Below are 14,230 nucleotides of genomic sequence, written 5' to 3'. Positions count from 1 at the left end.
CTCTAAGTCAAGAGAAGCTTGTGGAGAAGCAGATAAGACAGATGCCTTTTTTTCACCTTGCTGTCATATTCCTCAAGGATTCTCTTGGGTGCCTCTCTGGACTTCTGCAGTCTGCAGAGCCCTGATTAAGTAAGGCTTCTATTTGTTTTTAGTAGTCTCAGATTTCACTCCATGACTGCCACAGCAAGTTTGCAGGGCCTGTGAACATTGAGATTTTAAATCTTCATCTGAAATGCGTTTATTGCATGCTCAGAAACTGAAATGTGTTTATTATTATGTGCATAGAATGGGCATCTTTATATAAATGTTTAATGTATAAGCTTATATTATTTTCTCTTGTTGCATTTGTTGCTGAGAACCATCCAGTCTAATTTGTATGTATATTGTAAGAATACATGCAGACCAAGTCATGGTATTACTGGTATTAGCACAAATCTAATGAAAGCATCCACTGCAGGGTCTGGATCTGACAGGTGTTTACTATCACATGGTCATTAGGTTCCAAACAGACTGTGTGTGTATTACATGCACATACAAATATACTGTCAGCTGTAAGGATCTAATATTGAAAATTGGACCAAAAATCTTATCGTTTCTGTATTTCCAGGTTTTCTCTACTTCCCTTGGTGATGTGAACAAAGTTTGAAATTAACTTGTCTTTGAAATTAAGTAAATTGTAGAAAACAGTAATTAGGCATGAATCTTCTTTTTAATTCTTGTATGGAATTGGAACCTATAATCAGCAGTGGTGAGGGCAAAAAAGAATAGCTCAGGAGTTAAACTGACCTGAAGTGCATTCTTTCTACTGACTTCTATATCTTTCTTGAATGAAAAAGAAACAAACAAAGCTCAACAAACAATCCACACAATTGGTGCACAGATGGCACAGAGCAGAACCAGATTCCTCTGCAGAACTGTAAAGCTTTCATCCCATGCAGTTTCTACACTGATACAGATTTTACCCATCCATCTGAGCTGTTAAGTTTTTGTGCACTGAGTGTGAGACTCACAGATTTGGCTCCAGCATCCATGCACCCCCACAGATAGGGGTATGTCTTACAGACTTTCCTAGCACAGTGCCAGAATCTTTCTCCTACTCCATGACCTGACATACCAGCTGCAGGTGGTTGGCAGCTCCCCCCATCCCCTGCCTCCCGGTGCGCTGGTCGGCCGAGTGGGACAGTCTGCTGGGCTGCATGTCCACCAGCTCTTCCCCGGGTGTTGGGCTCCAAGGAACCTGCTTCCTGGCGGGTTTCCTGGCTGCAGCACAGGAGCTTTGGCCTCTTCCCCACCATGAGCCCCAACACGCAGATGCGTCTCCTGCACGGGACCAGTCCACAGTTTTGTCTTATTCGTTGGAAAAGAAGAAATATGAGAGAACTGAGCCACTTGTAAATGAAGTTATGCAAAGCTACAGTCAGTTCTGTTTGCCAAAGCTTGATGATTTGAAAAATTTCTTCGCATATTTCTTCCAGCCTGTATCAAATATTCTGGAAAGTCATCTGTTTCTTCAAACATCTTTTTGGTCCTCTTTTGTAACTGGATAAATATATCTGAGGACTACTGTTTTAGTGGACTTCCACTTTTATATTGATTGTTGTTATTTTTCAGACAAAAAAAATAAACATTTCATTTGTTGTTCCATAACCATTTCCACTGGTGTACCTTCTTAAATTTTTGCTTATTTCAGGTCTGGCTTAGCTATATTTCGTCAGGCAAAGCTGCCACCAAAGCTTGATGGGAGATTTGTCCAAGTAAATGCTCTAGGATTTGACAAGTATTATGCTGCTCTGTCTTTGTGCTGTTACTGTCTTTCATTTGATTTGGAACATAGATAATTATATTCTAGATTTAAAACAACAACCTTTTTTTTTTTTTATAAATAAAATATTTGTTTTACTATCCAATGCCTGGAAACACCTTCAAAGAGGTGATTTTAGTATCTTATAATTTTCTGTACACCATAAATGGTTACTTGGAATGTGCTTCTAGTTGTCTGCCCTAAAAGGAAAAAAATACTGACCAAAAGAATTTAAAGTGCTTAAGAGTTTTAACCACAAAGGATACACAGAGAGGCTAGAATGGCACATGGTGCTGAGCCTGTCAGATTCTTAAAATACCAACAATTTGGTGGTCTATAATCCTGTCACTCTTTTCATGTATCTGAAAAAAAATGCTTAACATCCTTGTTAATTGAAACTAGAGCTTTCAGGCAAGAGATTTGATTTTTCCAGGATCAGTGTTATAAAATCATGGAGGATTTAGTGTAAGAGCATAGGGTTCTACTTTCTAAAAACCTACTGAAGCTTCATAAAAAGATTTTGCAATACAATTTACTAAGAAAGGTTCTCTTGTGCATCATGTTATCCACAATTTCTTTTTTCCCTTTTTATTGTTAAAGAACTTTCTTTACAAGCTTTATGTTTTAAAATCCATGTGTTCCTTTTTCTTCCTACCCATGAGAATTAATCCTTTCTTTGTGATTTCATTCCATTGAACATTTTATGATGTCACAAGAGATCAGATTCAGGGAAAACCTGAGAACTGATAGAAATTAGTGCTCTGAATTTCACAGGATTGAGCCCACTGAAAGAATTACAGTCATGTTGAGGCATGATTTTCTAGCAAAAGCCAATGAGCTTTAAATGTAAAGTCGTCCAAAAATCTATGAAGCATAAAGATGAATATTTCAAAATAAAATGTTTTCCAACATTTTCTGTGAAGGGTCAGCTATACAATTCCAAAAAAAATAATTATTCTTGTTTTAAAATCTAAGAATAGAAAGATTTTAAACCAGAAATGATGGTACAAATAGCACATAATCTACAGTGTATGAACCTAAAGACATCCTAAAATGAACTGTAGCTGGGTCATTGTTATCATAATCATCTTACAATTATTTATTCCAATACATTTATTCAGGGATGTCTGGTTGTCTTCACCTTTTTCTTATCTATGTCTTACAAGCAAAAATTATATAGAGGTGATCTGGACCAATGAAGCAGTAAATTGCAAAAACTCATGAATCTTATTTATTGACCACACATGGTTTGTATTGGAGTATAGGTTTGGGGGCGCTTGTTTGGGGTTTTTTTGGTGAGAAATAAAGTTTTCCTCTCCTCAGAAGCAACAGTAGTGACAGCAGAGAAGGATCAAGATATTCTGAACTGCAGTAGATGAGTTAGCCAGCCTGCCAGAGCCTTCAATACAATCAGTTTATTCAGTTCATAGGTTCTTTCACTGAATAAATGGACATGTGCTTCTGTCAGCAGAAGACCAGATGAGGGGAAACCACCTTTATCATTTTCTGCTATATAGCATGTGCTTACAGATGTCCTTATCCAGTTGAGGATAGGTATCTTGAGAATTCATAGTGTGCGTGTTGAGTCTATTTGATCTTGAGAATAAGGTCGGACCTTCATTTTACTGGGTGTATGTATACTTCTGAAAAAATTTCTCCATCTGACAGCAGCAAGGTGCACAGGAGAAAGAAAGTGGGTGTCCTTCCACTAAAGAAGGAGGTGTTCATGGGTAATGGGAAAGACAGATTCTTAAAAGGCTCTGTTGACCTTCATCATTAAAATGAGGACCAAATCAAAAATATGACACTTCTATCATGTTGAAGTCTGACCATGGATTCCTATATGCAGACTTGTATATGGGAAAAGAGCTGAGAAATTAGGGATTTCACAAATGGGATAATTTGGTGCTGTGTTTTTAATTGATGATTGGCACATTTTAAATTCCATACAAAACAACCTATGTGCACTGTGATATGATATCCCTGTGACTTCTGCTCCCTAACTGGATGGAATTGATTGTTTCCTTCTCTCTTATATTCTGTCTTCATTCCTAGACTAATCAGCTTTTAGAAAAGGTACAGTCTTGTAACTGTGTTCATAAGCTCTTGTCACGTATCATATATTACATAAAGTCTCCTAGGTATTCTTTGATTTCCAGGTTTTCCAAACATCTCTCTCTCAGATACTTTTTGAATGATTATTTCCTTCAGCTTGCGTTTTTCCAGAGTGAATCTCATTTTGGGTGATGTCCAAAGCCCATTGAGGTCAGAAGAATGTCTCCTGTTGACTTCAGTGGGCTTTGGATTTGTTCCTTTATTTCCTATTTCCAGGAGCCAAATTCTGCACACCTTATGGTTTTAATGGGAATTTTGTATAAGCAAGGCAAGCAGTGTTGGCTTCCATAGTCTGATATTTTCAGACTTCTTTGCAATGTATTTCACTCTTTTCACTACCATTTGTAATGGTACAATGCCATTTACAAGTGTAAGTGCTATTTATCTATCACCATGGGTAGCTAATGGAAATCTTTAGTAATGCTAAATGAACTCTGTTGTGTCTTGTACCACCTCTTTCCAGACTTGGTATATGTTCTTCCATTACCTTTTGTTTCAGTCTTTTAATTGCTTTGCAGTTCATCAGGTTTTGTAAGGGTTTGGGAAAATATGAATCATTTGTGGGTAAAGTTTTGAAAGGCACTGTAATAAGATACAAAGTCCAGTTACAGGTTATATTCTGTATTCTCTTGCCCAGATTCAGGAAAGTGCTTTAACATGTGCTTGAGTTTATCCCTGTTAAGAAATGCAGGTAGATTCTTAAACATAATTGTCTAAGTGGGACTTTGATCGCAATAAAAGTTAAGCAAAAGTTTGTCTTCATTCCTGAAGAGGGAGATCTATTCAAATTGTGTCTTTTATATATTATCAGTTCTCTAAGTTGCAAAATTCCAAACTATTCTAAAAAGACTATTCATCACTGCATTATGGTTATCTCTGAAGTGATTGTGCTATTTATCTTACACAGGATTTGTCATTTAAATTTAAAACTGGAGCGAGTTTAGTGGAGGGCCACCAAGATAGTCGTGGGTTGAAGGATTTGCCTCAGGAGGAGAAGCTGAGGCTTGTTCAACATGGAGAAGATACGGATTTTGGGAGACCTTGGAGGATGGAGCCAGGCTGTTCATGGTGCTGTGTGATGGGACGACAAGAGATAGTGGACAGATGTTGAAACAAGACAAGGTCAAGCTGGATTTAAGGAAAAACTTTTTTACGCTGCAGTCAGTCAACCATCAGAACAGAGAGGTTGTGCAGTCCTTGAAAGTTTTCAAGACCAAGCTGCATCTGAATAAGCTGGTCATATCTCATAGCTGACCCTGCTTTCAGCTGGAGGCTGGACTGAATGAGCTTCAGGGGTACTTTCCAACATGAATTATTCTGTGATCTTTTGATCCTATTCTTTTTTTTTTCTATTGCTTATGGTTCTAATAACATATATTCAATTGTTTTTCTGAAAGGAGAAGTGATAGATACTGAAAAGCAAGTGCTAGAATTCCTTGGACTTCCATGGGACAAGTGCAAACCATATTTCTTCCTTTTGAATTTTTTTTTATTTCTCATTACCTTCTCCTCTTAGCATACCACTTTAATTGTCAGTGGTTCATAAATTAGCTATATAATTCTTTTATCATTTGTGGATTTGTATGTCCTCCTTCTGGTTTATAATTTTTTTTTCTAGCTTTTTTATTAAGTACTTGTTATAAATAAATGTACCAGAAAGATTCTGCTGCTCTAGTTGCTCAGGCATATTTTCCCTAGTTTTCTTGTTAAAGACTAATTTTTTCAATTATTCCTGTATTTTTTCATTTTTTTCTCTTTAATCTTTTGTCAATTTGAATAATATTTTACAGAATCGCAGATCAGAGAATGGTCGGGGTTAGAAGGGATCTCTGGAGGTCATCTGATCCCACCCCCTTCTTCAAGCAGGTCTGCTGGGAGAGAATTGCCCAGATCCATCTCCAGATGGCTTTTGAATATGTTCACAGATGGAGACTCCAAACCTCTCTGAGAAACCTCTGCCATTGCTCAGTCACCCTCATAGGAAAAAGTGTTTCCTGATGTTCAGATGGAAACTTCCAAGTTTCAGTTGATGCCCATTGCCTCTTGTCCTATTCACTGGGCACCACTGAAAAGAGCATGGCTCCACCTTTGGTACACCTTCCCTTCAGGTATTTATTCACACTAAGAACCTTCTTTTCTCCAGGTTATAGAGTCCCAGCTCTCTCAGCCTTTCATCATGTGAGGTGCTCTAGTCCCTTAATCGTCTGAATGGCCCTTTGCGGGACCCCCACCAGGGTATCTCTGTGTCTCGCCTTGTACTGGGGAGCCCAGAACTGGACACAGGGCAGCAGGTGTGGCCTTACCAGTGCTGAGTAGAGGGGAAGGATCACATTCCTTGACCTGCTCACAACACTCCTCCTGATGTAGTCCGGGATAACTTTGGCCACCTTCGCAGCAAGGGCACACTTCTGGCTCATGTTCAACTTGGTGTCCACCAGGACCCCAGCTTCTTTTCTGCCAGGCTGCTTTCCAGCTGGTCCTCTCCCAGCATTTTTTAGTGCATGGGGTTATTTTAAGACATTTTTATGTCGTATGTAGCAGAGAGCCTGCAAGGGTGAAGACTGGCAGCTGAAGAAATCTGAAAACAGGTAGTTACTTAATACAATCTATTCATATGCCTGGAGCTTTAGCTGGGCTGTATGTAGAATTACAGATTGACTGAGCGGGTGAAGCCTATCTTTTCAGATCATGGTTCAGTGCAGTTACTACAAAAAACTGTAAAATTGATATAAATTCCTCTATTACAATTAGGTTATTTTTCTGGTATTTTTCCTCATCTTTCAGTATAAGTTTTAGTTTCAACCTGGGTGTGTCTGGGGCAGAACACTTCTGTTTAGTTTTAGTATCCCCTACATGCATACAAACTTCTAGGATGTTTCAGGGACTGTTAATCAACAGGAACATACTCTACCCAGAAAATTTAATCTATGAAGAGATACTACTTAAACAGATATTGTTTCTACACAAAAGATACTAAAAATTCCTCAAAGGTAGATTTTGTGGTGTTGTCAACTGATGTCATGCAATGGACAAACGGATTCTGATTTGGTCAGGGAATTCACTTGTTCGTTTCTCAAAAAAAAAAAAAAGATACTTTGTAAAAGAAAGTCATCCCAAGTAGGAACAAAAAAGACAAATTCTTGAACATCTTTGGGAAAAAAAAAGATTCAGTGTATTACTACTTCAAGTTGTTTGAACTGTAGTGTTTGGCTAAAATAAAGACATTCAATTAAACACTTGTAATTTTTTGTAATGTGAAAATTTGAACCTTTCTTTTCCAGAAATGTCTGATTGAAATATATCTACATTTTAGAAGTGTTTTCCACCTTCTCAAGGAAAGCTTAAATTTAATTTAATTCCTTTTAGGAAGGGATTCAATGGAAATTAATCCCTACTGGAGAGTTACTTGACACATTTTTAGCACTTTGTGCAATTAATTTAACTAAAATACCTCAGTATTCTTTCTATGAGAAAGAGAGTTATACAGTTTATCGACCTCATACAGTGTGAAGATAATTAGTTTGTATTTCTTAAGCAGTGTAATGACAGAAAAGATCAATCTCCAAATGGAATTATAAAAAATACTGTGGTGGTCTAAAAGACTCCAACTTTCCATGAAATTAAAAGGCACTGTCAGGAATACTCTGAATCACTGATATAAATTAATAGTTAGTTTCATTAAATAATTAAAATCTTCATAGACTTTGTTGTCCAGAGTTACATCAGGTGGATCCTATGTGCAAAAATGTGTACACACCTTTTTTCCTAACTTAGAAATAGCTTTTAATTTCACCTGTCTCTTTACCAGTTAGCCTTTTGGGACTGCGAGATGCTTCTATACTTTGCCTCAAACAACTTCAGTTTTGACTATCCTGAATAATTTCAGGTCATCAGCAAAATGTATAAAGTTTCTGTTTACCCTGTGTTTGAGATCACTTAGGAGCACCCTGAACAGCAGAGATTCCAGCAGGGATCTTGTAACACCTTGTGAACAACCTTCTTCCCCTTTGACAACTGACCATTCATTCCTTCTTTTCTCTCCTAACTTGAAAAAAGCTAACAATGCTCAAGAGGACCATTCCTCTTGTGCCATAGTAGCTTCTTTCTTTTAAAGACCTGTAAATTTTCCCAAAGCTTCATGGAAATCCAAGACATATGCACCAGAGTATCCAAATGTGGAATTGCAACACTGCAGTTACCAGGTCATCTTGTCCACGTGTTCCTTTAGAAAAGCCTAGTACATTTTTGAGACATGACTTCCATCTGGAAATCTGCATTGATTCTTCCCCAGTTAAAATCTCTGTTACAGCTGTAACTCCCATCATATTGCCATGCTGGGGTAGGCTTGTTAAAATATGTGGCCTTTGTCTTCTAAATTATTTGAATACTTACCCTTTGATTCCCCCAAGTAGTATTTTGCCTTTTTTTTTCATAAATGATCTTAAGGGGACATTTTGTGGAAAAAGAAGGTAAGAGTGAACAAAATACCATGTATTTTTCTGACTAAATCATTACCAGTTCTTCATTAAAGAATGCTTATAAAGAAAACCAAATTCCGGAAGTTTATTTTATGGAATAAAAAAGCCCCAAACCAAGACAAAAAATCCTTCAAGGTTAAGTTCCTGAATCTGTACTAATTAGTTACTAACCTGTAACTAATTAAATATGATTTTCTTTTTGGGCTCTCTAATATTACTTTCTGTGTTTTGATTTTCACATACATATGTAGGCAACTTTTATAGAAAGTGAATTAATCTAGGCTTTGGCTTTTGTTCAGCTATGTCTGGCATATACATATCTGAGATCTGTAATAGAAGAGGCTGTTTTAGAGACATGCACATTCACATCAGTATCACGTTTCTAAATTTCACAACAGTCTTCATTTTCAGGCCTTCATACTTTGTATGTGCAAGATTTCCCTATTGTGTCACTTGGCTTTTCTGCCTGTGAAGCACTGAATAAACCATTGGTAAATTCAGACAAAAATTGCCTGTGCTGTTGACAGTGTCTGCTGTTGAAAATGTAACAACAAGCAACTCAATTCTGATTTTCAGCTTGCTTTAAACTTAAAGAAATGGTGTAACTGCCACCTGTTTCTAATTATTGCTGAAAAGCCAGTAAGAGGTAATATGAAGGGTCACTCAGGAGTATGATTCACAGTAACCTGGGAACTTTAGCTATTGATCTTTGACTGATGACATTCTCTTTGCTAAGCCCAATGTGTGCTGCCCGGACCACAGGTTGTTTGTAGTGTCTGTTGCATTGTGTCCTGTCCAAGGCACAAAATCACAGTGATGGGGGTTCAGAGAGGGTGAGGATATTCTTTTTCTTTGAAGTAGTATGAAATAAGGAAATAGAAGGGGCTTAAGGAAGTGCTTTTTTGGTATTGATAGCTTCTGTGAAAAATTGAAATCTCTACAGCTGGTCAATGGCGTCAGCAGTTACCAAATATCTGAGCCGATCGCTGCTACACTTTTATGACAAATGTTCAAAACTGGATGACATATTTAAATAGGTTTCTAAATCTATAATGATAATGAGTTGATAGATAGTGTGATGTTTAGCCAGGTTGTACCTCATAGCCATTCACTGAGATTTGTGGATATTGGTCACTGAGGTGTAACAACTTTATTGAGACTTGGAAGACCAAACGTGGATTTAAAAGTTTAACATTAGGATAATAACTGTGCTAGTATTTTGGCCCTATTTCCTAGAAATTTTTCTTTTTCATCTTAAAAAAACACCCACAAAGAGTAAATCAATTTTTAAACATCTTGGCTGCTAGTGACAGCATCTTAGAATCATAGAATGGTTTGGGTTGGAAGGGACCTTAAAGCTCATCTAGTTCCAAACCCCCTACCACCTTCCACTATACCAAGTTGCTCTGAGGCCTGTTCAATGTGGCCTTGAACACTTCCAGAGATGGGGTATCCACAGCTTCTCTGGGCAGCCTATTCCTGTGTTTCACTACCCTCTGGGTAAAGAATATCTTCCTTATATCTAATCTAAATCTCTCCTCTATTAGTTTAAAACCATCCCCCCATGTCTATCACTGTCTGTGCAAAAAGTTGCTCTCCCTACTTTTTACAAGACCCCTTTAGGCACTAGAAGGCCACAATGAATTCTCCCTGGAGCCTTCCCTTCTCCAGGCTGAACAACTCCAACTCTCCCAGCCTGTCTCGGTAGGAAAGGTGCTTCAGCCTTCTGATCACTTTTGTGGCCCTTCTCTGGACTCGCTCTAACAGGTCCATGTCTTTCTTGTGCTGAGGACCCCAGAGCTGATCACAGTGCTCCAGGTGGGGTCTCACAAGGGCAGAGTAGAGGGGCAGAACCACCTCCCTTGACCTGCTGGCCATGCTGCTTTTGATGCAGCCCAGGAGTTACAGAATCCTCAAAAAGTTTAGTATTGGTACACTAAAAAAATTGGTCAAGGTTTCTTAAAGACACATAGAGTAGAAGAAAAATCCTACTAAAATGAAAGGCAAGTTTATTGCTTTGCCACACTTGTGGGTATGAGGCAGTGAGACAGAAAAGCTCTATAGAAGCTGGATGTAAAATGAGCAGTTTCAGTATGATTGTGTTTTATTTTATGTTGCCAAATAAATACATCTATAAGTGTGTATAAAATCCCTCACCCAACTGATTCTTGAGGAGTCTTGATCACTTGTAGCTTCCTGACTTACTGCATTAATGCTAGTATTTAATATGGATTCTTTTCTATTTCACTTAACACTGTTCCCACCTTTTCTTAAGTAAATCTCACTCATCCTACCTCCATTTCTCAATGATGTGTTTATTTTCACAGTTCTCTCAACCATCTCTTGCACAGGCAAGCTCACTGACCATTTTTCGGTAACTTTTGAGACCCAAGTGTACTTTTCTTCACATGATCAGCTGGTAATTTGAAATCTAGGTCTCTTTGTCCTCTTGTTTCCTGGCAGCTTTTTCCAGAGACTATCATGGGGCAGCCCGTCATCCTCGTCATCCTCGAGTGCTTCATGCAAGAAGTTGATCTCTACAGAATTCAGATAACTGTTGTCTTTAGGAATCTTCTTTATTGAATGCCCATTGTGCAGTGTTATGTGCTTACCTTAAGGTATATTTACTCAGTGTGTCACATGAGCATCTGCAGAGCAGATAACAGCAATTTGTGGAACTTCGATCCTGGGCTGCAAACAACTCTTTCATAATACAAGCTGCCTCATCCCTCGTGCTCAAGAGAAAGGAGGAAGCATTGAAACATACAACGAAAATGAACTGATAACTTTACTATAGCTTAGTAATGTTGATTTCTTTTTTTTCTAATTAAAATGGAAAGTTCGTCAAACAGTAGAATAAAGATTTATATTTTTATTATCAGGAATAGTATTTACATCTACAGCTCCTAAAGATAACCATCTCCTCTCTTAAAATGCTTGTTTGGAAATCACTGCCAGGAGCAGGCATGAATTCTCCCCTTCCTATATTCACTGTTGCACTAGGGAATTCTGTGCTGCCTCTGACACAGCAGACACCTGGCACTGCTGGTACTCAGGTATGATGAATTATGTCTCAGACCTGATGTTTTTCTGTTAGTTTTACAGGAGGGCATATAAGTTTTTTTAAAGTATAAACCCTAATGAAACTTTTATATAAAGAAAGCTCTCAAAGGGTCATAGGCTTAATGTCCCTTCATCCTTTTTACAGGAAGAAAAATGACTAAAACTTGAAGTCAGACTCTGGCATGCTTGAATACCATATGCCTGCACTATTGAGAGACTGGAGCAGAGTATCTGGAGAAAGATGAGAGAGTGTGGGTGGCAATAGAAAAAACAACCACCACTGTAAGTTAGCAAGATAATATCCTTACTTTCTTCTGTGGGTCTCAAGAGTGATTAAAAAAACATTGGTGTTTTAAAAATATTGCTGAGGACTACAGTGTGACTCATAATGCTTCAGAGAATGGAATTCTTGGAAGTTTCACTGTAATGCCAGATTTTAGAATGGAGGGCAGCAGAGCTGCAGAGAAGTAACATGAGGCTATGTTGACGGAGAAAACATCTCTGAGGAAATGCAGGCGAGAGGGAAAGAAAGGAAAGAGAATGGGCCTGGGGAGATATGACAAGACAATTATTTATACTGAGAACTGTTGCTTGCACTGATGGGAGTGTTTCACTGCTTTTTGAGGTTTTATTGGCCAGAACGCCTGCCTACACAGTTCTTGGTCATATGCACAGCAGGGAGAGATAAGTAACCATGTTGACCAGTTAGACAATGAAAGGAGTTACACACAAGTCCAAAAGCCCAAAGCCCGTCCTAGAGCTGATCTGAAAGTTTTGAGTAAAACGTTCCTTTTTTGTTTGTTTGTTTGTTTGTTTGTTTGTTTTTGTTTTTAAAGTTTGGCTTGCTTTTTGTTTCTTTGTTTGTTTGTGTTTTTTGGGGTTTTTTTGTGGGGTTTTGTTTGGAGTTTGTGCAAATTTCTGGTAAATTCAGCTGTTTTATGAGGGAATGTATTGGCTAAATGTTGTGAAGCTTTCTCAAGTCAGAATAGAATTTCTGGTCAGAATAAAATAAAGAAGAATGATGATCATCTGGAATTAAACAGTAGCATCATGGTTATGACATGTACCTGATATTTTGCTCAATACTGTAAAACAACTGAGTTATATCCTGAGTAAGTAGCTTTGCTAGGAAAGTGAGCAGTCTTCCTCTCACCATCCCCCACAAGTGCTGATCAGTACTTCTTCCCCTAAAGTTCCAAGAAAACAGTTTGTGTATTTCACATTGTCCAGGATATGAATTTTCCAGGTTCAGATCCATGGACATGGGCTGGTCTTGTACCAGAACATCCTCCTTTAAGTGAGTATCCTGTCTGGCAGCTGAGGTAGGATTGATTTCTCTCTATTGCTTACAGGGTGAAAAAGTATTGTTTATGCTGGAAGCCTCGATGCTGCAATCTAGGCTTTATTATTATTATTATTAAGAGCATGCTTAGTATCTAGGTTTCTCCTATAAACTATAGTTTATGCATATTATTAATTAAAACATGTTGGTTCAGAGTTCTGAAAATGTGTTGATGGCTTAAATGTGGATAATGCTGCTGTCTAGATAGAAACTTTGTATATCTTTTAAACATTTAATGATTATTCATCTGATAATTTACATCTGAGAAATGCCATGACTTGATATTTTGTATTTCCTCTCTGAAAAAAAAAAGTCATATAATCAGCAGGGGAGCAAATATGACACCATTCGTGTAAGTGATGGTTATATACCACAGTCAAATAAATATCCTAAGTGAACAATTAGTTGATATATTCTTGACTGAAATTTGTTCATGTAATTTGATCGATGAAGTGTGTGGCTAAAGAATAAATTAACAGATCATAACCAGTTCCTGAACAATTCATGAATGGGAAGAAAGACTACAGAACAGGGAATATGAATAATGTGTATTTTATTTCCCTTGCATAACAGGAAAATGTAGATTTTTGAGTTGGCCAAAATGGAAAATGAAACTTTAAATTTTTTTATTTTATTTTATTTTTTCTGGAAAATTAAATCTAGTTGTATTTAGAAATGAAACATCTTAAATGAAAAGTGTGATCTATTATGAAAATGAGCATAGGGGGTTTTTTTCCTATTTTTAATGTTTTTATGTTATATTGAATTCTTGCTGAAATAATTTTGCAGTTTTCAGAGGGACAACACAGATTTTAACCAGATTGAAATGCCAATATAGGTGGATAAAAAATTCAATCAGAAATTTGTTCAGCTCTCCTGGGCTTATGATCTACCAATTCCTTCATTTCCCAAAGCAGTGAACAGAGAAATGTTTATTTGTTATGGGGTTAGTGCAACTAGTTTTCTCTCATCCAGTAGATTTCATAGTAAGTGTACACGGCCAGGCTGTTATGATCTCAGAGTCAGCAGTAAAATCTGCAATGCATGATGATAGTAGGTTCTCAAATAAACAGGACTTTGGACAAAATGAAAAAATGCACCAAAAATTTGAGTAAACAACTGCAAGACAATCTGCATCTTCTCAATTTGTGTAGGAGATAAGTCAGAGCTGGGAAACATTTTCTGATATGCCCATTAATGGATGCACAACTCATCCAATCACTCAGGAGCTAATACTGCACTTTTCTGTTCTGTGCATAAAAAATGTCATGCCAAATGACTCTGAGTGGTATCCATAATGATGAATTTACAGCCATCAGTAAGGAGCCTTCTTCGATTGTCTGCATTAAAGCAGCAGATGATGATGATCCCATCCAGTGATGCTTTTCCTTGGCCTTATTAAAAAGAGCAGCACACAAGGCAATCATACCC

General features: G+C 37.6%; 1 long non-coding RNA gene across 1 annotated transcript in view; it reads left to right on the top strand.

The window, feature by feature from the left end:
- LOC135416255 (uncharacterized) overlaps positions 1 to 14,230 on the top strand; it is a 53,845-nt gene that overhangs the window by 34,589 nt on the left and 5,026 nt on the right. Inside the window, exon 2 of the long non-coding RNA XR_010431499.1 lies at positions 11,603 to 11,739. This is a non-coding gene — a long non-coding RNA (uncharacterized LOC135416255). The remainder of the gene's footprint in view (positions 1 to 11,602; positions 11,740 to 14,230) is intronic.

This window comes from Pseudopipra pipra, chromosome 6, assembly GCF_036250125.1.
Source record: "Pseudopipra pipra isolate bDixPip1 chromosome 6, bDixPip1.hap1, whole genome shotgun sequence".
In the NCBI taxonomy this organism is placed as follows: Eukaryota; Metazoa; Chordata; class Aves; order Passeriformes; family Pipridae; genus Pseudopipra; species Pseudopipra pipra.
Note: the sequence above shows the minus strand (reverse complement) of the source record. Positions and strands in the feature narration are given on the sequence as shown.